Source organism: Gymnoscopelus microlampas, assembly GCF_963454915.1.
Source record: "Gymnoscopelus microlampas genome assembly, chromosome: 14".
Taxonomy (NCBI): domain Eukaryota; kingdom Metazoa; phylum Chordata; class Actinopteri; order Myctophiformes; family Myctophidae; genus Gymnoscopelus; species Gymnoscopelus microlampas.
This window is the reverse complement of record NC_139951.1, coordinates 130133-153510: the sequence shown is the minus strand read 5'-3', so window position 1 is coordinate 153510 and position 23378 is coordinate 130133.

Sequence of the window (23378 nt, the reverse complement as noted above, 5' to 3'; positions counted from 1 at the left end):
TTTGGTGACATTTGGCTTTAACTTGTTCCCAGTACATTCTGAGTGGCTGGTGACTGTGTGTTGTACCTAAAAGTGCCCAACAAGAATCCCAATGCACTATACATGGGCCCAAATGCCTTCCTTATGACAAAACTGACACTCATTTTCTTTAAAAAATCATTGGTCAAAATAGCCTTTTCAGGCAGAGAGAAGCACTTTGGTGACGTTTCACTGTAACTTGTTCCCAGTACAGTCTAAGTGGCTGCTGACTTTGTGACTTGGTTAAAAGTGGCCAAATAGAAGCCCTATCCACAATACATGAGCCCAAAGGCCTTCCTTATGACTAAACTGACACCCACTTTCTTAAAAATATCATGGGTCTAAATAGCCTTATCAGGCTGAGAAAAGCACTTTGGTGACATTTGGCTGTAACTTGTTCCCAGTACATTCTGAGTGGCTGGTGACTGTGTGTTGTACCTAAAAGTGCCCAACAAGAATTCCAATGCACTATACATGGGCCCAAATGCCTTCCTTATGACAAAACTGACACTCATTTTCTTTAAAAAGTCATTGGTCAATATAGCCTTTTCAGGCAGAGAGAAGCACTTTGGTGACGTTTCACTGTAACTTGTTCCCAGTACAGTCTAAGTGGCTGCTGACTGTGTGACTTGGCTAAAAGTGTCCTAATAGAAGCCCAATCCACAATACATGAGCCCAAAGGCCTTCCTTATGACTAAACTGACACCCACTTTCTTAAAAATATCATGGGTCTAAATAGCCTTTTCAGGCTGAGAAAAGCACTTTGGTGACATTTGGCTTTAACTTGTTCCCAGTGCATTCTGAGTGGCTGGTGACTGTGTGTTGTACCTAAAAGTGCCCAACAAGAATCCCAATGCACTATACATGGGCCCAAATGCCTTCCTTATGACAAAACTGACACTCATTTTCTTTAAAAAGTCATTGGTCAAAATAGCCTTTTCAGGCAGAGAGAAGCACTTTGGTGACGTTTCACTGTAACTTGTTCCCAGTACAGTGTAAGTGGCTGCTGACTGTGTGACTTGGTTAAAAGTGGCCAAATAGAAGCCCAATCCTCAATACATGAGCCCAAAGGCCTTCCTTATGACTAAACTGACACCCACTTTCTTAAAAAATATCATGGGTCTAAATAGCCTTATCAGGCTGAGAAAAGCACTTTGGTGACATTTGGCTGTAACTTGTTCCCAGTACATTCTGAGTGGCTGGTGACTGTGTGTTGTAGCTAAAAGTGCCCAACAAGAATCCAAATGCACTATACATGGGCCCAAATGCCTTCCTTATGACTAAACTGACACCCACTTTCTTAAAAATATCAGGGGTCTAAATAGCCTTTTCAGGCTGAGAAAAGCACTTTGGTGACATTTGGCTTTAACTTGTTCCCAGTGCATTCTGAGTGGCTGGTGACTGTGTGTTGTACCTAAAAGTGCCCAACAAGAATCCCAATGCACTATACATGGGCCCAAATGCCTTCCTTATGACAAAACTGACACTCATTTTCTTTAAAAAGTCATTGGTCAAAATAGCCTTTTCAGGCAGAGAGAAGCACTTTGGTGACGTTTCACTGTAACTTGTTCCCAGTACAGTCTAAGTGGCTGCTGACTTTGTGACTTGGTTAAAAGTGGCCAAATAGAAGCCCTATCCACAATACATGAGCCCAAAGGCCTTCCTTATGACTAAACTGACACCCACTTTCTTAAAAATATCATGGGTCTAAATAGCCTTTTCAGGCTGAGAAAAGCACTTTGGTGACATTTGGCTGTAACTTGTTCCCAGTGCATTCTGAGTGGCTGGTGACTGTGTGTTGTACCTAAAAGTGCCCAACAAGAATCCCAATGCACTATACATGGGCCCAAATGCCTTCCTTATGACCAAACTGACACTCATTTTCTTTAAAAAATCATTGGTCAAAATAGCCTTTTCAGCCTGAGAGAAGCACTTTGGTGACGTTTCACTGTAACTTGTTCCCAGTACAGTGTAAGTGGCTGCTGACTGTGTGACTTGGTTAAAAGTGGCCAAATAGAAGCCCAATCCACAATACATGAGCCCAAAGGCCTTCCTTATGACTAAACTGACACACACTTTCTTAAAAGATATCATGGGTCTAAATAGCCTTATCAGGCTGAGAAAAGCACTTTGGTGACATTTGGCTGTAACTTGTTCCCAGTACATTCTGAATGGCTGGTGACTGTGTGTTGTACCTAAAAGTGCCCAACAAGAATCCCAATGCACTATACATGGGCCCAAATGCCTTCCTTATGACAAAACTGACACTCATTTTCTTAAAAAAATCATTGGTCAAAATAGCCTTTTCAGGCAGAGAGAAGCACTTTGGTGACGTTTCACTGTAACTTGTTCCCAGTACAGTCTAAGTGGCTGCTGACTGTGTGACTTGGCTAAAAGTGTCCTAATAGAAGCCCAATCCACAATACATGAGCCCAAAGGCCTTCCTTATGACTAAACTGACACCCACTTTCTTAAAAATATCATGGGTCTAAATAGCCTTTTCAGGCTGAGAAAAGCACTTTGGTGACATTTGGCTTTAACTTGTTCCCAGTGCATTCTGAGTGGCTGGTGACTGTGTGTTGTACCTAAAAGTGCCCAACAAGAATCCCAATGCACTATACATGGGCCCAAATGCCTTCCTTATGACAAAACTGACACTCATTTTCTTTAAAAAGTCATTGGTCAAAATAGCCTTTTCAGGCAGAGAGAAGCACTTTGGTGACGTTTCACTGTAACTTGTTCCCAGTACAGTGTAAGTGGCTGCTGACTGTGTGACTTGGTTAAAAGTGGCCAAATAGAAGCCCAATCCACAATACATGAGCCCAAAGGCCTTCCTTATGACTAAACTGACACCCACTTTCTTAAAAGATATCTTGGGTCTAAATAGCCTTATCAGGCTGAGAAAAGCACTTTGGTGACATTTGGCTGTAACTTGTTCCCAGTACATTCTGAATGGCTGGTGACTGTGTATTTTACCTAAAAGTGCCCAACAAGAATCCCAATGCACTATACATGGGCCCAAATGCCTTCCTTATGACAAAACTGACACTCATTTTCTTAAAAAAATCATTGGTCAAAATAGCCTTTTCAGGCAGAGAGAAGCACTTTGGTGACGTTTCACTGTAACTTGTTCCCAGTACAGTCTAAGTGGCTGCTGACTGTGTGACTTGGCTAAAAGTGTCCTAATAGAAGCCCAATCCACAATACATGAGCCCAAAGGCCTTCCTTATGACTAAACTGACACCCACTTTCTTAAAAATATCAGGGGTCTAAATAGCCTTTTCAGGCTGAGAAAAGCACTTTGGTGACATTTGGCTTTAACTTGTTCCCAGTGCATTCTGAGTGGCTGGTGACTGTGTGTTGTACCTAAAAGTGCCCAACAAGAATCCCAATGCACTATACATGGGCCCAAATGCCTTCCTTATGACAAAACTGACACTCATTTTCTTTAAAAAGTCATTGGTCAAAATAGCCTTTTCAGGCAGAGAGAAGCACTTTGGTGACGTTTCACTGTAACTTGTTCCCAGTACAGTGTAAGTGGCTGCTGACTGTGTGACTTGGTTAAAAGTGGCCAAATAGAAGCCCAATCCACAATACATGAGCCCAAAGGCCTTCCTTATGACTAAACTGACACCCACTTTCTTAAAAGATATCTTGGGTCTAAATAGCCTTATCAGGCTGAGAAAAGCACTTTGGTGACATTTGGCTGTAACTTGTTCCCAGTACATTCTGAATGGCTGGTGACTGTGTGTTGTACCTAAAAGTGCCCAACAAGAATCCCAATGCACTATACATGGGCCCAAATGCCTTCCTTATGACAAAACTGACACTCATTTTCTTAAAAAAATCATTGGTCAAAATAGCCTTTTCAGGCAGAGAGAAGCACTTTGGTGACGTTTCACTGTAACTTGTTCCCAGTACAGTCTAAGTGGCTGCTGACTGTGTGACTTGGCTAAAAGTGTCCTAATAGAAGCCCAATCCACAATACATGAGCCCAAAGGCCTTCCTTATGACTAAACTGACACCCACTTTCTTAAAAAATATCATGGGTCTAAATAGCCTTATCAGGCTGAGAAAAGCACTTTGGTGACATTTGGCTGTAACTTGTTCCCAGTACATTCTGAATGGCTGGTGACTGTGTGTTGTACCTAAAAGTGCCCAACAAGAATCCTAATGCACTATACATGGGCCCAAATGCCTTCCTTATGACAAAACTGACACTCATTTTCTTAAAAAAATCATTGGTCAAAATAGCCTTTTCAGGCAGAGAGAACCACTTTGGTGACGTTTCACTGTAACTTGTTCCCAGTACAGTCTAAGTGGCTGCTGACTGTGTGACTTGGCTAAAAGTGTCCTAATAGAAGCCCGATCCACAATACATGAGCCCAAAGGCCTTCCTTATGACTAAACTGACACCCACTTTCTTAAAAATATCATGGGTCTAAATAGCCTTTTCAGGCTGAGAAAAGCACTTTGGTGACATTTGGCTTTAACTTGTTCCCAGTGCATTCTGAGTGGCTGGTGACTGTGTGTTGTACCTAAAAGTGCCCAACAAGAATCCCAATGCACTATACATGGGCCCAAATGCCTTCCTTATGACAAAACTGACACTCATTTTCTTTAAAAAGTCATTGGTCAAAATAGCCTTTTCAGGCAGAGAGAAGCACTTTGGTGACGTTTCACTGTAACTTGTTCCCAGTACAGTCTAAGTGGCTGCTGACTTTGTGACTTGGTTAAAAGTGGCCAAATAGAAGCCCTATCCACAATACATGAGCCCAAAGGCCTTCCTTATGACTAAACTGACACCCACTTTCTTAAAAATATCATGGGTCTAAATAGCCTTTTCAGGCTGAGAAAAGCACTTTGGTGACATTTGGCTGTAACTTGTTCCCAGTGCATTCTGAGTGGCTGGTGACTGTGTGTTGTACCTAAAAGTGCCCAACAAGAATCCCAATGCACTATACATGGGCCCAAATGCCTTCCTTATGACCAAACTGACACTCATTTTCTTAAAAAAATCATTGGTCAAAATAGCCTTTTCAGCCTGAGAGAAGCACTTTGGTGACGTTTCACTGTAACTTGTTCCCAGTACAGTGTAAGTGGCTGCTGACTGTGTGACTTGGTTAAAAGTGGCCAAATAGAAGCCCAATCCACAATACATGAGCCCAAAGGCCTTCCTTATGACTAAACTGACACCCACTTTCTTAAAAGATATCATGGGTCTAAATAGCCTTATCAGGCTGAGAAAAGCACTTTGGTGACATTTGGCTGTAACTTGTTCCCAGTACATTCTGAATGGCTGGTGACTGTGTGTTGTACCTAAAAGTGCCCAACAAGAATCCCAATGCACTATACATGGGCCCAAATGCCTTCCTTATGACAAAACTGACACTCATTTTCTTAAAAAAATCATTGGTCAAAATAGCCTTTTCAGGCAGAGAGAAGCACTTTGGTGACGTTTCACTGTAACTTGTTCCCAGTACAGTCTAAGTGGCTGCTGACTGTGTGACTTGGCTAAAAGTGTCCTAATAGAAGCCCAATCCACAATACATGAGCCCAAAGGCCTTCCTTATGACTAAACTGACACCCACTTTCTTAAAAATATCATGGGTCTAAATAGCCTTTTCAGGCTGAGAAAAGCACTTTGGTGACATTTGGCTTTAACTTGTTCCCAGTGCATTCTGAGTGGCTGGTGACTGTGTGTTGTACCTAAAAGTGCCCAACAAGAATCCCAATGCACTATACATGGGCCCAAATGCCTTCCTTATGACAAAACTGACACTCATTTTCTTTAAAAAGTCATTGGTCAAAATAGCCTTTTCAGGCAGAGAGAAGCACTTTGGTGACGTTTCACTGTAACTTGTTCCCAGTACAGTCTAAGTGGCTGCTGACTGTGTGACTTGGCTAAAAGTGTCCTAATAGAAGCCCAATCCACAATACATGAGCCCAAAGGCCTTCCTTATGACTAAACTGACACCCACTTTCTTAAAAATATCATGGGTCTAAATAGCCTTTTCAGGCTGAGAAAAGCACTTTGGTGACATTTGGCTTTAACTTGTTCCCAGTACATTCTGAGTGGCTGGTGACTGTGTGTTGTACCTAAAAGTGCCCAACAAGAATCCCAATGCACTATACATGGGCCCAAATGCCTTCCTTATGACAAAACTGACACTCATTTTCTTTAAAAAATCATTGGTCAAAATAGCCTTTTCAGGCAGAGAGAAGCACTTTGGTGACGTTTCACTGTAACTTGTTCCCAGTACAGTCTAAGTGGCTGCTGACTTTGTGACTTGGTTAAAAGTGGCCAAATAGAAGCCCTATCCACAATACATGAGCCCAAAGGCCTTCCTTATGACTAAACTGACACCCACTTTCTTAAAAATATCATGGGTCTAAATAGCCTTATCAGGCTGAGAAAAGCACTTTGGTGACATTTGGCTGTAACTTGTTCCCAGTACATTCTGAGTGGCTGGTGACTGTGTGTTGTACCTAAAAGTGCCCAACAAGAATTCCAATGCACTATACATGGGCCCAAATGCCTTCCTTATGACAAAACTGACACTCATTTTCTTTAAAAAGTCATTGGTCAATATAGCCTTTTCAGGCAGAGAGAAGCACTTTGGTGACGTTTCACTGTAACTTGTTCCCAGTACAGTCTAAGTGGCTGCTGACTGTGTGACTTGGCTAAAAGTGTCCTAATAGAAGCCCAATCCACAATACATGAGCCCAAAGGCCTTCCTTATGACTAAACTGACACCCACTTTCTTAAAAATATCATGGGTCTAAATAGCCTTTTCAGGCTGAGAAAAGCACTTTGGTGACATTTGGCTTTAACTTGTTCCCAGTGCATTCTGAGTGGCTGGTGACTGTGTGTTGTACCTAAAAGTGCCCAACAAGAATCCCAATGCACTATACATGGGCCCAAATGCCTTCCTTATGACAAAACTGACACTCATTTTCTTTAAAAAGTCATTGGTCAAAATAGCCTTTTCAGGCAGAGAGAAGCACTTTGGTGACGTTTCACTGTAACTTGTTCCCAGTACAGTGTAAGTGGCTGCTGACTGTGTGACTTGGTTAAAAGTGGCCAAATAGAAGCCCAATCCTCAATACATGAGCCCAAAGGCCTTCCTTATGACTAAACTGACACCCACTTTCTTAAAAAATATCATGGGTCTAAATAGCCTTATCAGGCTGAGAAAAGCACTTTGGTGACATTTGGCTGTAACTTGTTCCCAGTACATTCTGAGTGGCTGGTGACTGTGTGTTGTAGCTAAAAGTGCCCAACAAGAATCCAAATGCACTATACATGGGCCCAAATGCCTTCCTTATGACTAAACTGACACCCACTTTCTTAAAAATATCAGGGGTCTAAATAGCCTTTTCAGGCTGAGAAAAGCACTTTGGTGACATTTGGCTTTAACTTGTTCCCAGTGCATTCTGAGTGGCTGGTGACTGTGTGTTGTACCTAAAAGTGCCCAACAAGAATCCCAATGCACTATACATGGGCCCAAATGCCTTCCTTATGACAAAACTGACACTCATTTTCTTTAAAAAGTCATTGGTCAAAATAGCCTTTTCAGGCAGAGAGAAGCACTTTGGTGACGTTTCACTGTAACTTGTTCCCAGTACAGTCTAAGTGGCTGCTGACTTTGTGACTTGGTTAAAAGTGGCCAAATAGAAGCCCTATCCACAATACATGAGCCCAAAGGCCTTCCTTATGACTAAACTGACACCCACTTTCTTAAAAATATCATGGGTCTAAATAGCCTTTTCAGGCTGAGAAAAGCACTTTGGTGACATTTGGCTGTAACTTGTTCCCAGTGCATTCTGAGTGGCTGGTGACTGTGTGTTGTACCTAAAAGTGCCCAACAAGAATCCCAATGCACTATACATGGGCCCAAATGCCTTCCTTATGACCAAACTGACACTCATTTTCTTTAAAAAATCATTGGTCAAAATAGCCTTTTCAGCCTGAGAGAAGCACTTTGGTGACGTTTCACTGTAACTTGTTCCCAGTACAGTGTAAGTGGCTGCTGACTGTGTGACTTGGTTAAAAGTGGCCAAATAGAAGCCCAATCCACAATACATGAGCCCAAAGGCCTTCCTTATGACTAAACTGACACACACTTTCTTAAAAGATATCATGGGTCTAAATAGCCTTATCAGGCTGAGAAAAGCACTTTGGTGACATTTGGCTGTAACTTGTTCCCAGTACATTCTGAATGGCTGGTGACTGTGTGTTGTACCTAAAAGTGCCCAACAAGAATCCCAATGCACTATACATGGGCCCAAATGCCTTCCTTATGACAAAACTGACACTCATTTTCTTAAAAAAATCATTGGTCAAAATAGCCTTTTCAGGCAGAGAGAAGCACTTTGGTGACGTTTCACTGTAACTTGTTCCCAGTACAGTCTAAGTGGCTGCTGACTGTGTGACTTGGCTAAAAGTGTCCTAATAGAAGCCCAATCCACAATACATGAGCCCAAAGGCCTTCCTTATGACTAAACTGACACCCACTTTCTTAAAAATATCATGGGTCTAAATAGCCTTTTCAGGCTGAGAAAAGCACTTTGGTGACATTTGGCTTTAACTTGTTCCCAGTGCATTCTGAGTGGCTGGTGACTGTGTGTTGTACCTAAAAGTGCCCAACAAGAATCCCAATGCACTATACATGGGCCCAAATGCCTTCCTTATGACAAAACTGACACTCATTTTCTTTAAAAAGTCATTGGTCAAAATAGCCTTTTCAGGCAGAGAGAAGCACTTTGGTGACGTTTCACTGTAACTTGTTCCCAGTACAGTGTAAGTGGCTGCTGACTGTGTGACTTGGTTAAAAGTGGCCAAATAGAAGCCCAATCCACAATACATGAGCCCAAAGGCCTTCCTTATGACTAAACTGACACCCACTTTCTTAAAAGATATCTTGGGTCTAAATAGCCTTATCAGGCTGAGAAAAGCACTTTGGTGACATTTGGCTGTAACTTGTTCCCAGTACATTCTGAATGGCTGGTGACTGTGTATTTTACCTAAAAGTGCCCAACAAGAATCCCAATGCACTATACATGGGCCCAAATGCCTTCCTTATGACAAAACTGACACTCATTTTCTTAAAAAAATCATTGGTCAAAATAGCCTTTTCAGGCAGAGAGAAGCACTTTGGTGACGTTTCACTGTAACTTGTTCCCAGTACAGTCTAAGTGGCTGCTGACTGTGTGACTTGGCTAAAAGTGTCCTAATAGAAGCCCAATCCACAATACATGAGCCCAAAGGCCTTCCTTATGACTAAACTGACACCCACTTTCTTAAAAATATCAGGGGTCTAAATAGCCTTTTCAGGCTGAGAAAAGCACTTTGGTGACATTTGGCTTTAACTTGTTCCCAGTGCATTCTGAGTGGCTGGTGACTGTGTGTTGTACCTAAAAGTGCCCAACAAGAATCCCAATGCACTATACATGGGCCCAAATGCCTTCCTTATGACAAAACTGACACTCATTTTCTTTAAAAAGTCATTGGTCAAAATAGCCTTTTCAGGCAGAGAGAAGCACTTTGGTGACGTTTCACTGTAACTTGTTCCCAGTACAGTGTAAGTGGCTGCTGACTGTGTGACTTGGTTAAAAGTGGCCAAATAGAAGCCCAATCCACAATACATGAGCCCAAAGGCCTTCCTTATGACTAAACTGACACCCACTTTCTTAAAAGATATCTTGGGTCTAAATAGCCTTATCAGGCTGAGAAAAGCACTTTGGTGACATTTGGCTGTAACTTGTTCCCAGTACATTCTGAATGGCTGGTGACTGTGTGTTGTACCTAAAAGTGCCCAACAAGAATCCCAATGCACTATACATGGGCCCAAATGCCTTCCTTATGACAAAACTGACACTCATTTTCTTAAAAAAATCATTGGTCAAAATAGCCTTTTCAGGCAGAGAGAAGCACTTTGGTGACGTTTCACTGTAACTTGTTCCCAGTACAGTCTAAGTGGCTGCTGACTGTGTGACTTGGCTAAAAGTGTCCTAATAGAAGCCCAATCCACAATACATGAGCCCAAAGGCCTTCCTTATGACTAAACTGACACCCACTTTCTTAAAAAATATCATGGGTCTAAATAGCCTTATCAGGCTGAGAAAAGCACTTTGGTGACATTTGGCTGTAACTTGTTCCCAGTACATTCTGAATGGCTGGTGACTGTGTGTTGTACCTAAAAGTGCCCAACAAGAATCCTAATGCACTATACATGGGCCCAAATGCCTTCCTTATGACAAAACTGACACTCATTTTCTTAAAAAAATCATTGGTCAAAATAGCCTTTTCAGGCAGAGAGAACCACTTTGGTGACGTTTCACTGTAACTTGTTCCCAGTACAGTCTAAGTGGCTGCTGACTGTGTGACTTGGCTAAAAGTGTCCTAATAGAAGCCCGATCCACAATACATGAGCCCAAAGGCCTTCCTTATGACTAAACTGACACCCACTTTCTTAAAAATATCATGGGTCTAAATAGCCTTTTCAGGCTGAGAAAAGCACTTTGGTGACATTTGGCTTTAACTTGTTCCCAGTGCATTCTGAGTGGCTGGTGACTGTGTGTTGTACCTAAAAGTGCCCAACAAGAATCCCAATGCACTATACATGGGCCCAAATGCCTTCCTTATGACAAAACTGACACTCATTTTCTTTAAAAAGTCATTGGTCAAAATAGCCTTTTCAGGCAGAGAGAAGCACTTTGGTGACGTTTCACTGTAACTTGTTCCCAGTACAGTCTAAGTGGCTGCTGACTGTGTGACTTGGCTAAAAGTGTCCTAATAGAAGCCCAATCCACAATACATGAGCCCAAAGGCCTTCCTTATGACTAAACTGACACCCACTTTCTTAAAAATATCATGGGTCTAAATAGCCTTTTCAGGCTGAGAAAAGCACTTTGGTGACATTTGGCTTTAACTTGTTCCCAGTGCATTCTGAGTGGCTGGTGACTGTGTGTTGTACCTAAAAGTGCCCAACAAGAATCCCAATGCACTATACATGGGCCAAAATGCCTTCCTTATGACAAAACTGACACTCATTTTCTTTAAAAAAATCAGTTGTCAAAGTAGCCTTTTCAGGCTGAGAGAAGCACTTTGGTGACGTTTCACTGTAACTTGTTCCCAGTACAGTGTAAGTGGCTGCTGACTGTGTGACTTGGCTAAAAGTGTCCTAATAGAAGCCCAATCCACAATACATGAGCCCAAAGGCCTTCCTTATGACTAAACTGACACCCACTTTCTTAAAAATATCATGGGTCTAAATAGCCTTTCAGGCTGAGAAAAGCACTTTGGTGACATTTGGCTTTAACTTGTTCCCAGTGCATTCTGAGTGGCTGGTGACTGTGTAATGTAGCTAAACGTGCCCAACAAGAATCCCAATGCACTATACATGGGCCCAAATGCCTTCCTTATGACAAAACTGACACTCATTTTCTTAAAAAAATTATTGGTCAAAATAGCCTTTTCAGGCTGAGAGAAGCACTTTGGTGACGTTTCACTGTAAAACTTGTTCCCAGTACAGTGTAAGTGGCTGCTGACTGTGTGACTTGGTTAAAAGTGGCCAAATAGAAGCCCTATCCACAATACATGAGCCCAAAGGCCTTCCTTATGACTAAACTGACACCCACTTTCTTAAAAATATCATGGGTCTAAATAGCCTTATCAGGCTGAGAAAAGCACTTTGGTGACATTTGGCTGTAAGTTGTTCCCAGTGCATTCTGAATGGCTGGTGACTGTGTGTTGTACCTAAAAGTGCCCAACAAGAATCCCAATGCACTATACATGGGCCCAAATGCCTTCCTTATGACAAAACTGACACTCATTTTCTTAAAAAAATCATTGGTCAAAATAGCCTTTTCAGGCAGAGAGAAGCACTTTGGTGACGTTTCACTGTAACTTGTTCCCAGTACAGTCTAAGTGGCTGCTGACTGTGTGACTTGGCTAAAAGTGTCCTAATAGAAGCCCAATCCACAATACATGAGCCCAAAGGCCTTCCTTATGACTAAACTGACACCCACTTTCTTAAAAATATCATGGGTCTAAATAGCCTTTTCAGGCTGAGAAAAGCACTTTGGTGACATTTGGCTTTAACTTGTTCCCAGTGCATTCTGAGTGGCTGGTGACTGTGTGTTGTACCTAAAAGTGCCCAACAAGAATCCCAATGCACTATACATGGGCCCAAATGCCTTCCTTATGACAAAACTGACACTCATTTTCTTTAAAAAGTCATTGGTCAAAATAGCCTTTTCAGGCAGAGAGAAGCACTTTGGTGACGTTTCACTGTAACTTGTTCCCAGTACAGTCTAAGTGGCTGCTGACTGTGTGACTTGGCTAAAAGTGTCCTAATAGAAGCCCAATCCACAATACATGAGCCCAAAGGCCTTCCTTATGACTAAACTGACACCCACTTTCTTAAAAATATCATGGGTCTAAATAGCCTTTTCAGGCTGAGAAAAGCACTTTGGTGACATTTGGCTTTAACTTGTTCCCAGTGCATTCTGAGTGGCTGGTGACTGTGTGTTGTACCTAAAAGTGCCCAACAAGAATCCCAATGCACTATACATGGGCCCAAATGCCTTCCTTATGACAAAACTGACACTCATTTTCTTTAAAAAGTCATTGGTCAAAATAGCCTTTTCAGGCAGAGAGAAGCACTTTGGTGACGTTTCACTGTAACTTGTTCCCAGTACAGTGTAAGTGGCTGCTGACTGTGTGACTTGGTTAAAAGTGGCCAAATAGAAGCCCAATCCTCAATACATGAGCCCAAAGGCCTTCCTTATGACTAAACTGACACCCACTTTCTTAAAAAATATCATGGGTCTAAATAGCCTTATCAGGCTGAGAAAAGCACTTTGGTGACATTTGGCTGTAACTTGTTCCCAGTACATTCTGAGTGGCTGGTGACTGTGTGTTGTAGCTAAAAGTGCCCAACAAGAATCCAAATGCACTATACATGGGCCCAAATGCCTTCCTTATGACTAAACTGACACCCACTTTCTTAAAAATATCAGGGGTCTAAATAGCCTTTTCAGGCTGAGAAAAGCACTTTGGTGACATTTGGCTTTAACTTGTTCCCAGTGCATTCTGAGTGGCTGGTGACTGTGTGTTGTACCTAAAAGTGCCCAACAAGAATCCCAATGCACTATACATGGGCCCAAATGCCTTCCTTATGACAAAACTGACACTCATTTTCTTTAAAAAGTCATTGGTCAAAATAGCCTTTTCAGGCAGAGAGAAGCACTTTGGTGACGTTTCACTGTAACTTGTTCCCAGTACAGTCTAAGTGGCTGCTGACTTTGTGACTTGGTTAAAAGTGGCCAAATAGAAGCCCTATCCACAATACATGAGCCCAAAGGCCTTCCTTATGACTAAACTGACACCCACTTTCTTAAAAATATCATGGGTCTAAATAGCCTTTTCAGGCTGAGAAAAGCACTTTGGTGACATTTGGCTGTAACTTGTTCCCAGTGCATTCTGAGTGGCTGGTGACTGTGTGTTGTACCTAAAAGTGCCCAACAAGAATCCCAATGCACTATACATGGGCCCAAATGCCTTCCTTATGACCAAACTGACACTCATTTTCTTAAAAAAATCATTGGTCAAAATAGCCTTTTCAGCCTGAGAGAAGCACTTTGGTGACGTTTCACTGTAACTTGTTCCCAGTACAGTGTAAGTGGCTGCTGACTGTGTGACTTGGTTAAAAGTGGCCAAATAGAAGCCCAATCCACAATACATGAGCCCAAAGGCCTTCCTTATGACTAAACTGACACCCACTTTCTTAAAAGATATCATGGGTCTAAATAGCCTTATCAGGCTGAGAAAAGCACTTTGGTGACATTTGGCTGTAACTTGTTCCCAGTACATTCTGAATGTCTGGTGACTGTGTGTTGTACCTAAAAGTGCCCAACAGGAATCCCAATGCACTATACATGGGCCCAAATGCCTTCCTTATGACAAAACTGACACTCATTTTCTTAAAAAAATCATTGGTCAAAATAGCCTTTTCAGGCAGAGAGAAGCACTTTGGTGACGTTTCACTGTAACTTGTTCCCAGTACAGTCTAAGTGGCTGCTGACTGTGTGACTTGGCTAAAAGTGTCCTAATAGAAGCCCAATCCACAATACATGAGCCCAAAGGCCTTCCTTATGACTAAACTGACACCCACTTTCTTAAAAATATCATGGGTCTAAATAGCCTTTTCAGGCTGAGAAAAGCACTTTGGTGACATTTGGCTTTAACTTGTTCCCAGTGCATTCTGAGTGGCTGGTGACTGTGTGTTGTACCTAAAAGTGCCCAACAAGAATCCCAATGCACTATACATGGGCCCAAATGCCTTCCTTATGACAAAACTGACACTCATTTTCTTTAAAAAGTCATTGGTCAAAATAGCCTTTTCAGGCAGAGAGAAGCACTTTGGTGACGTTTCACTGTAACTTGTTCCCAGTACAGTCTAAGTGGCTGCTGACTGTGTGACTTGGCTAAAAGTGTCCTAATAGAAGCCCAATCCACAATACATGAGCCCAAAGGCCTTCCTTATGACTAAACTGACACCCACTTTCTTAAAAATATCATGGGTCTAAATAGCCTTTTCAGGCTGAGAAAAGCACTTTGGTGACATTTGGCTTTAACTTGTTCCCAGTACATTCTGAGTGGCTGGTGACTGTGTGTTGTACCTAAAAGTGCCCAACAAGAATCCCAATGCACTATACATGGGCCCAAATGCCTTCCTTATGACAAAACTGACACTCATTTTCTTTAAAAAATCATTGGTCAAAATAGCCTTTTCAGGCAGAGAGAAGCACTTTGGTGACGTTTCACTGTAACTTGTTCCCAGTACAGTCTAAGTGGCTGCTGACTTTGTGACTTGGTTAAAAGTGGCCAAATAGAAGCCCTATCCACAATACATGAGCCCAAAGGCCTTCCTTATGACTAAACTGACACCCACTTTCTTAAAAATATCATGGGTCTAAATAGCCTTATCAGGCTGAGAAAAGCACTTTGGTGACATTTGGCTGTAACTTGTTCCCAGTACATTCTGAATGGCTGGTGACTGTGTGTTGTACCTAAAAGTGCCCAACAAGAATCCCAATGCACTATACATGGGCCCAAATGCCTTCCTTATGACAAAACTGACACTCATTTTCTTAAAAAAATCATTGGTCAAAATAGCCTTTTCAGGCAGAGAGAAGCACTTTGGTGACGTTTCACTGTAACTTGTTCCCAGTACAGTCTAAGTGGCTGCTGACTGTGTGACTTGGCTAAAAGTGTCCTAATAGAAGCCCAATCCACAATACATGAGCCCAAAGGCCTTCCTTATGACTAAACTGACACCCACTTTCTTAAAAATATCATGGGTCTAAATAGCCTTTTCAGGCTGAGAAAAGCACTTTGGTGACATTTGGCTTTAACTTGTTCCCAGTGCATTCTGAGTGGCTGGTGACTGTGTGTTGTACCTAAAAGTGCCCAACAAGAATCCCAATGCACTATACATGGGCCCAAATGCCTTCCTTATGACAAAACTGACACTCATTTTCTTTAAAAAGTCATTGGTCAAAATAGCCTTTTCAGGCAGAGAGAAGCACTTTGGTGACGTTTCACTGTAACTTGTTCCCAGTACAGTCTAAGTGGCTGCTGACTGTGTGACTTGGCTAAAAGTGTCCTAATAGAAGCCCAATCCACAATACATGAGCCCAAAGGCCTTCCTTATGACTAAACTGACACCCACTTTCTTAAAAATATCATGGGTCTAAATAGCCTTTTCAGGCTGAGAAAAGCACTTTGGTGACATTTGGCTGTAACTTGTTCCCAGTACATTCTGAATGGCTGGTGACTGTGTGTTGTACCTAAAAGTGCCCAACAAGAATCCCAATGCACTATACATGGGCCCAAATGCCTTCCTTATGACAAAACTGACACTCATTTTCTTTAAAAAATCATTGGTCAAAATAGCCTTTTCAGGCAGAGAGAAGCACTTTGGTGACGTTTCACTGTAACTTGTTCCCAGTACAGTCTAAGTGGCTGCTGACTTTGTGACTTGGTTAAAAGTGGCCAAATAGAAGCCCTATCCACAATACATGAGCCCAAAGGCCTTCCTTATGACTAAACTGACACCCACTTTCTTAAAAATATCATGGGTCTAAATAGCCTTATCAGGCTGAGAAAAGCACTTTGGTGACATTTGGCTGTAACTTGTTCCCAGTACATTCTGAGTGGCTGGTGACTGTGTGTTGTACCTAAAAGTGCCCAACAAGAATTCCAATGCACGATACATGGGCCCAAATGCCTTCCTTATGACAAAACTGACACTCATTTTCTTTAAAAAGTCATTGGTCAATATAGCCTTTTCAGGCAGAGAGAAGCACTTTGGTGACGTTTCACTGTAACTTGTTCCCAGTACAGTCTAAGTGGCTGCTGACTGTGTGACTTGGCTAAAAGTGTCCTAATAGAAACCCAATCCACAATACATGAGCCCAAAGGCCTTCCTTATGACTAAACTGACACCCACTTTCTTAAAAATATCATGGGTCTAAATAGCCATTTCAGGCTGAGAAAAGCACTTTGGTGACATTTGGCTTTAACTTGTTCCCAGTGCATTCTGAGTGGCTGGTGACTGTGTAATGTAGCTAAAAGTGCCCAACAAGAATCCCAATGCACTATACATGGGCCCAAACGCCTTCCTTATGACAAAACTGACACTCATTTTCTTAAAAAAAATCATTGGTCAAAATAGCCTTTTCAGGCAGAGAGAAGCACTTTGGTGACGTTTCACTGTAACTTGTTCCCAGTACAGTCTAAGTGGCTGCTGACTTTGTGACTTGGTTAAAAGTGGCCAAATAGAACCCCTATCCACAATACATGAGCCCAAAGGCCTTCCTTATGACTAAACTGACACCCACTTTCTTAAAAATATCAGGGGTCTAAATAGCCTTTTCAGGCTGAGAAAAGCACTTTGGTGACATTTGGCTGTAACTTGTTCCCAGTGCATTCTGAGTGGCTGGTGACTGTGTGTTGTACCTAAAAGTGCCCAACAAGAATCCCAATGCACTATACATGGGCCCAAATGCCTTCCTTATGACCAAACTGACACTCATTTTCTTAAAAAAATCATTGGTCAAAATAGCCTTTTCAGCCTGAGAGAAGCACTTTGGTGACGTTTCACTGTAACTTGTTCCCAGTACAGTGTAAGTGGCTGCTGACTGTGTGACTTGGTTAAAAGTGGCCAAATAGAAGCCCAATCCACAATACATGAGCCCAAAGGCCTTCCTTATGACTAAACTGACACCCACTTTCTTAAAAGATATCATGGGTCTAAATAGCCTTATCAGGCTGAGAAAAGCACTTTGGTGACATTTGGCTGTAACTTGTTCCCAGTACATTCTGAATGGCTGGTGACTGTGTGTTGTACCTAAAAGTGCCCAACAAGAATCCCAATGCACTATACATGGGCCCAAATGCCTTCCTTATGACAAAACTGACACTCATTTTCTTTAAAAAATCATTGGTCAAAATAGCCTTTTCAGGCAGAGAGAAGCACTTTGGTGACGTTTCACTGTAACTTGTTCCCAGTACAGTCTAAGTGGCTGCTGACTTTGTGACTTGGTTAAAAGTGGCCAAATAGAAGCCCTATCCACAATACATGAGCCCAAAGGCCTTCCTTATGACTAAACTGACACCCACTTTCTTAAAAATATCATGGGTCTAAATAGCCTTATCAGGCTGAGAAAAGCACTTTGGTGACATTTGGCTGTAACTTGTTCCCAGTACATTCTGAGTGGCTGGTGACTGTGTGTTGTACCTAAAAGTGCCCAACAAGAATTCCAATGCACGATACATGGGCCCAAATGCCTTCCTTATGACAAAACTGACACTCATTTTCTTTAAAAAGTCATTGGTCAATATAGCCTTTTCAGGCAGAGAGAAGCACTTTGGTGACGTTTCACTGTAACTTGTTCCCAGTACAGTCTAAGTGGCTGCTGACTGTGTGACTTGGCTAAAAGTGTCCTAATAGAAACCCAATCCACAATACATGAGCCCAAAGGCCTTCCTTATGACTAAACTGACACCCACTTTCTTAAAAATATCATGGGTCTAAATAGCCATTTCAGGCTGAGAAAAGCACTTTGGTGACATTTGGCTTTAACTTGTTCCCAGTGCATTCTGAGTGGCTGGTGACTGTGTAATGTAGCTAAAAGTGCCCAACAAGAATCCCAATGCACTATACATGGGCCCAAACGCCTTCCTTATGACAAAACTGACACTCATTTTCTTAAAAAAAATCATTGGTCAAAATAGCCTTTTCAGGCAGAGAGAAGCACTTTGGTGACGTTTCACTGTAACTTGTTCCCAGTACAGTCTAAGTGGCTGCTGACTTTGTGACTTGGTTAAAAGTGGCCAAATAGAAGCCCTATCCACAATACATGAGCCCAAAGGCCTTCCTTATGACTAAACTGACACCCACTTTCTTAAAAATATCAGGGGTCTAAATAGCCTTTTCAGGCTGAGAAAAGCACTTTGGTGACATTTGGCTGTAACTTGTTCCCAGTGCATTCTGAGTGGCTGGTGACTGTGTGTTGTACCTAAAAGTGCCCAACAAGAATCCCAATGCACTATACATGGGCCCAAATGCCTTCCTTATGACCAAACTGACACTCATTTTCTTAAAAAAATCATTGGTCAAAATAGCCTTTTCAGCCTGAGAGAAGCACTTTGGTGACGTTTCACTGTAACTTGTTCCCAGTACAGTGTAAGTGGCTGCTGACTGTGTGACTTGGTTAAAAGTGGCCAAATAGAAGCCCAATCCACAATACATGAGCCCAAAGGCCTTCCTTATGACTAAACTGACACCCACTTTCTTAAAAGATATCATGGGTCTAAATAGCCTTATCAGGCTGAGAAAAGCACTTTGGTGACATTTGGCTGTAACTTGTTCCCAGTACATTCTGAATGGCTGGTGACTGTGTGTTGTACCTAAAAGTGCCCAACAAGAATCCCAATGCACTATACATGGGCCCAAATGCCTTCCTTATGACAAAACTGACACTCATTTTCTTAAAAAAATCATTGGTCAAAATAGCCTTTTCAGGCAGAGAGAAGCACTTTGGTGACGTTTCACTGTAACTTGTTCCCAGTACAGTCTAAGTGGCTGCTGACTGTGTGACTTGGCTAAAAGTGTCCTAATAGAAGCCCAATCCACAATACATGAGCCCAAAGGCCTTCCTTATGACTAAACTGACACCCACTTTCTTAAAAATATCATGGGTCTAAATAGCCTTTTCAGGCTGAGAAAAGCACTTTGGTGACATTTGGCTTTAACTTGTTCCCAGTGCATTCTGAGTGGCTGGTGACTGTGTGTTGTACCTAAAAGTGCCCAACAAGAATCCCAATGCACTATACATGGGCCCAAATGCCTTCCTTATGACAAAACTGACACTCATTTTCTTTAAAAAGTCATTGGTCAAAATAGCCTTTTCAGGCAGAGAGAAGCACTTTGGTGACGTTTCACTGTAACTTGTTCCCAGTACAGTCTAAGTGGCTGCTGACTGTGTGACTTGGCTAAAAGTGTCCTAATAGAAGCCCAATCCACAATACATGAGCCCAAAGGCCTTCCTTATGACTAAACTGACACCCACTTTCTTAAAAATATCATGGGTCTAAATAGCCTTTTCAGGCTGAGAAAAGCACTTTGGTGACATTTGGCTTTAACTTGTTCCCAGTACATTCTGAGTGGCTGGTGACTGTGTGTTGTACCTAAAAGTGCCCAACAAGAATCCCAATGCACTATACATGGGCCCAAATGCCTTCCTTATGACAAAACTGACACTCATTTTCTTTAAAAAATCATTGGTCAAAATAGCCTTTTCAGGCAGAGAGAAGCACTTTGGTGACGTTTCACTGTAACTTGTTCCCAGTACAGTCTAAGTGGCTGCTGACTTTGTGACTTGGTTAAAAGTGGCCAAATAGAAGCCCTATCCACAATACATGAGCCCAAAGGCCTTCCTTATGACTAAACTGACACCCACTTTCTTAAAAATATCATGGGTCTAAATAGCCTTATCAGGCTGAGAAAAGCACTTTGGTGACATTTGGCTGTAACTTGTTCCCAGTACATTCTGAGTGGCTGGTGACTGTGTGTTGTACCTAAAAGTGCCCAACAAGAATTCCAATGCACGATACATGGGCCCAAATGCCTTCCTTATGACAAAACTGACACTCATTTTCTTTAAAAAGTCATTGGTCAATATAGCCTTTTCAGGCAGAGAGAAGCACTTTGGTGACGTTTCACTGTAACTTGTTCCCAGTACAGTCTAAGTGGCTGCTGACTGTGTGACTTGGCTAAAAGTGTCCTAATAGAAGCCCAATCCACAATACATGAGCCCAAAGGCCTTCCTTATGACTAAACTGACACCCACTTTCTTAAAAATATCATGGGTCTAAATAGCCTTTTCAGGCTGAGAAAAGCACTTTGGTGACATTTGGCTTTAACTTGTTCCCAGTACATTCTGAGTGGCTGGTGACTGTGTGTTGTACCTAAAAGTGCCCAACAAGAATCCCAATGCACTATACATGGGCCCAAATGCCTTCCTTATGACAAAACTGACACTCATTTTCTTTAAAAAATCATTGGTCAAAATAGCCTTTTCAGGCTGAGAGAAGCACTTTGGTGACGTTTCACTGTAACTTGTTCCCAGTACAGTGTAAGTGGCTGCTGATTGTGTGACTTGGTTAAAAGTGGCCAAATAGAAGCCCAATCCACAATACATGAGCCCAAAGGCCTTCCTTATGACTAAACTGACACCCACTTTCTTAAAAAATATCATGGGTCTAAATAGCCTTATCAGGCTGAGAAAAGCACTTTGGTGACATTTGGCTGTAACTTGTTCCCAGTACATTCTGAATGGCTGGTGACTGTGTGTTGTACCTAAAAGTGCCCAACAAGAATCCCAATGCACTATACATGGGCCCAAATGCCTTCCTTATGACAAAACTGACACTCATTTTCTTAAAAAAATCATTGGTCAAAATAGCCTTTTCAGGCAGAGAGAAGCACTTTGGTGACGTTTCACTGTAACTTGTTCCCAGTACAGTCTAAGTGGCTGCTGACTGTGTGACTTGGCTAAAAGTGTCCTAATAGAAGCCCAATCCACAATACATGAGCCCAAAGGCCTTCCTTATGACTAAACTGACACCCACTTTCTTAAAAATATCATGGGTCTAAATAGCCTTTTCAGGCTGAGAAAAGCACTTTGGTGACATTTGGCTTTAACTTGTTCCCAGTGCATTCTGAGTGGCTGGTGACTGTGTGTTGTACCTAAAAGTGCCCAACAAGAATCCCAATGCACTATACATGGGCCCAAATGCCTTCCTTATGACAAAACTGACACTCATTTTCTTTAAAAAGTCATTGGTCAAAATAGCCTTTTCAGGCAGAGAGAAGCACTTTGGTGACGTTTCACTGTAACTTGTTCCCAGTACAGTGTAAGTGGCTGCTGACTGTGTGACTTGGTTAAAAGTGGCCAAATAGAAGCCCAATCCTCAATACATGAGCCCAAAGGCCTTCCTTATGACTAAACTGACACCCACTTTCTTAAAAAATATCATGGGTCTAAATAGCCTTATCAGGCTGAGAAAAGCACTTTGGTGACATTTGGCTGTAACTTGTTCCCAGTACATTCTGAGTGGCTGGTGACTGTGTGTTGTAGCTAAAAGTGCCCAACAAGAATCCAAATGCACTATACATGGGCCCAAATGCCTTCCTTATGACTAAACTGACACCCACTTTCTTAAAAATATCAGGGGTCTAAATAGCCTTTTCAGGCTGAGAAAAGCACTTTGGTGACATTTGGCTTTAACTTGTTCCCAGTGCATTCTGAGTGGCTGGTGACTGTGTGTTGTACCTAAAAGTGCCCAACAAGAATCCCAATGCACTATACATGGGCCCAAATGCCTTCCTTATGACAAAACTGACACTCATTTTCTTTAAAAAGTCATTGGTCAAAATAGCCTTTTCAGGCAGAGAGAAGCACTTTGGTGACGTTTCACTGTAACTTGTTCCCAGTACAGTGTAAGTGGCTGCTGACTGTGTGACTTGGTTAAAAGTGGCCAAATAGAAGCCCAATCCTCAATACATGAGCCCAAAGGCCTTCCTTATGACTAAACTGACACCCACTTTCTTAAAAAATATCATGGGTCTAAATAGCCTTATCAGGCTGAGAAAAGCACTTTGGTGACATTTGGCTGTAACTTGTTCCCAGTACATTCTGAGTGGCTGGTGACTGTGTGTTGTAGCTAAAAGTGCCCAACAAGAATCCAAATGCACTATACATGGGCCCAAATGCCTTCCTTATGACTAAACTGACACCCACTTTCTTAAAAATATCAGGGGTCTAAATAGCCTTTTCAGGCTGAGAAAAGCACTTTGGTGACATTTGGCTTTAACTTGTTCCCAGTGCATTCTGAGTGGCTGGTGACTGTGTGTTGTACCTAAAAGTGCCCAACAAGAATCCCAATGCACTATACATGGGCCCAAATGCCTTCCTTATGACAAAACTGACACTCATTTTCTTTAAAAAGTCATTGGTCAAAATAGCCTTTTCAGGCAGAGAGAAGCACTTTGGTGACGTTTCACTGTAACTTGTTCCCAGTACAGTCTAAGTGGCTGCTGACTTTGTGACTTGGTTAAAAGTGGCCAAATAGAAGCCCTATCCACAATACATGAGCCCAAAGGCCTTCCTTATGACTAAACTGACACCCACTTTCTTAAAAATATCATGGGTCTAAATAGCCTTTTCAGGCTGAGAAAAGCACTTTGGTGACATTTGGCTGTAACTTGTTCCCAGTGCATTCTGAGTGGCTGGTGACTGTGTGTTGTACCTAAAAGTGCCCAACAAGAATCCCAATGCACTATACATGGGCCCAAATGCCTTCCTTATGACCAAACTGACACTCATTTTCTTAAAAAAATCATTGGTCAAAATAGCCTTTTCAGCCTGAGAGAAGCACTTTGGTGACGTTTCACTGTAACTTGTTCCCAGTACAGTGTAAGTGGCTGCTGACTGTGTGACTTGGTTAAAAGTGGCCAAATAGAAGCCCAATCCACAATACATGAGCCCAAAGGCCTTCCTTATGACTAAACTGACACCCACTTTCTTAAAAATATCATGGGTCTAAATAGCCTTTTCAGGCTGAGAAAAGCACTTTGGTGACATTTGGCTTTAACTTGTTCCCAGTGCATTCTGAGTGGCTGGTGACTGTGTGTTGTACCTAAAAGTGCCCAACAAGAATCCCAATGCACTATACATGGGCCCAAATGCCTTCCTTATGACAAAACTGACACTCATTTTCTTTA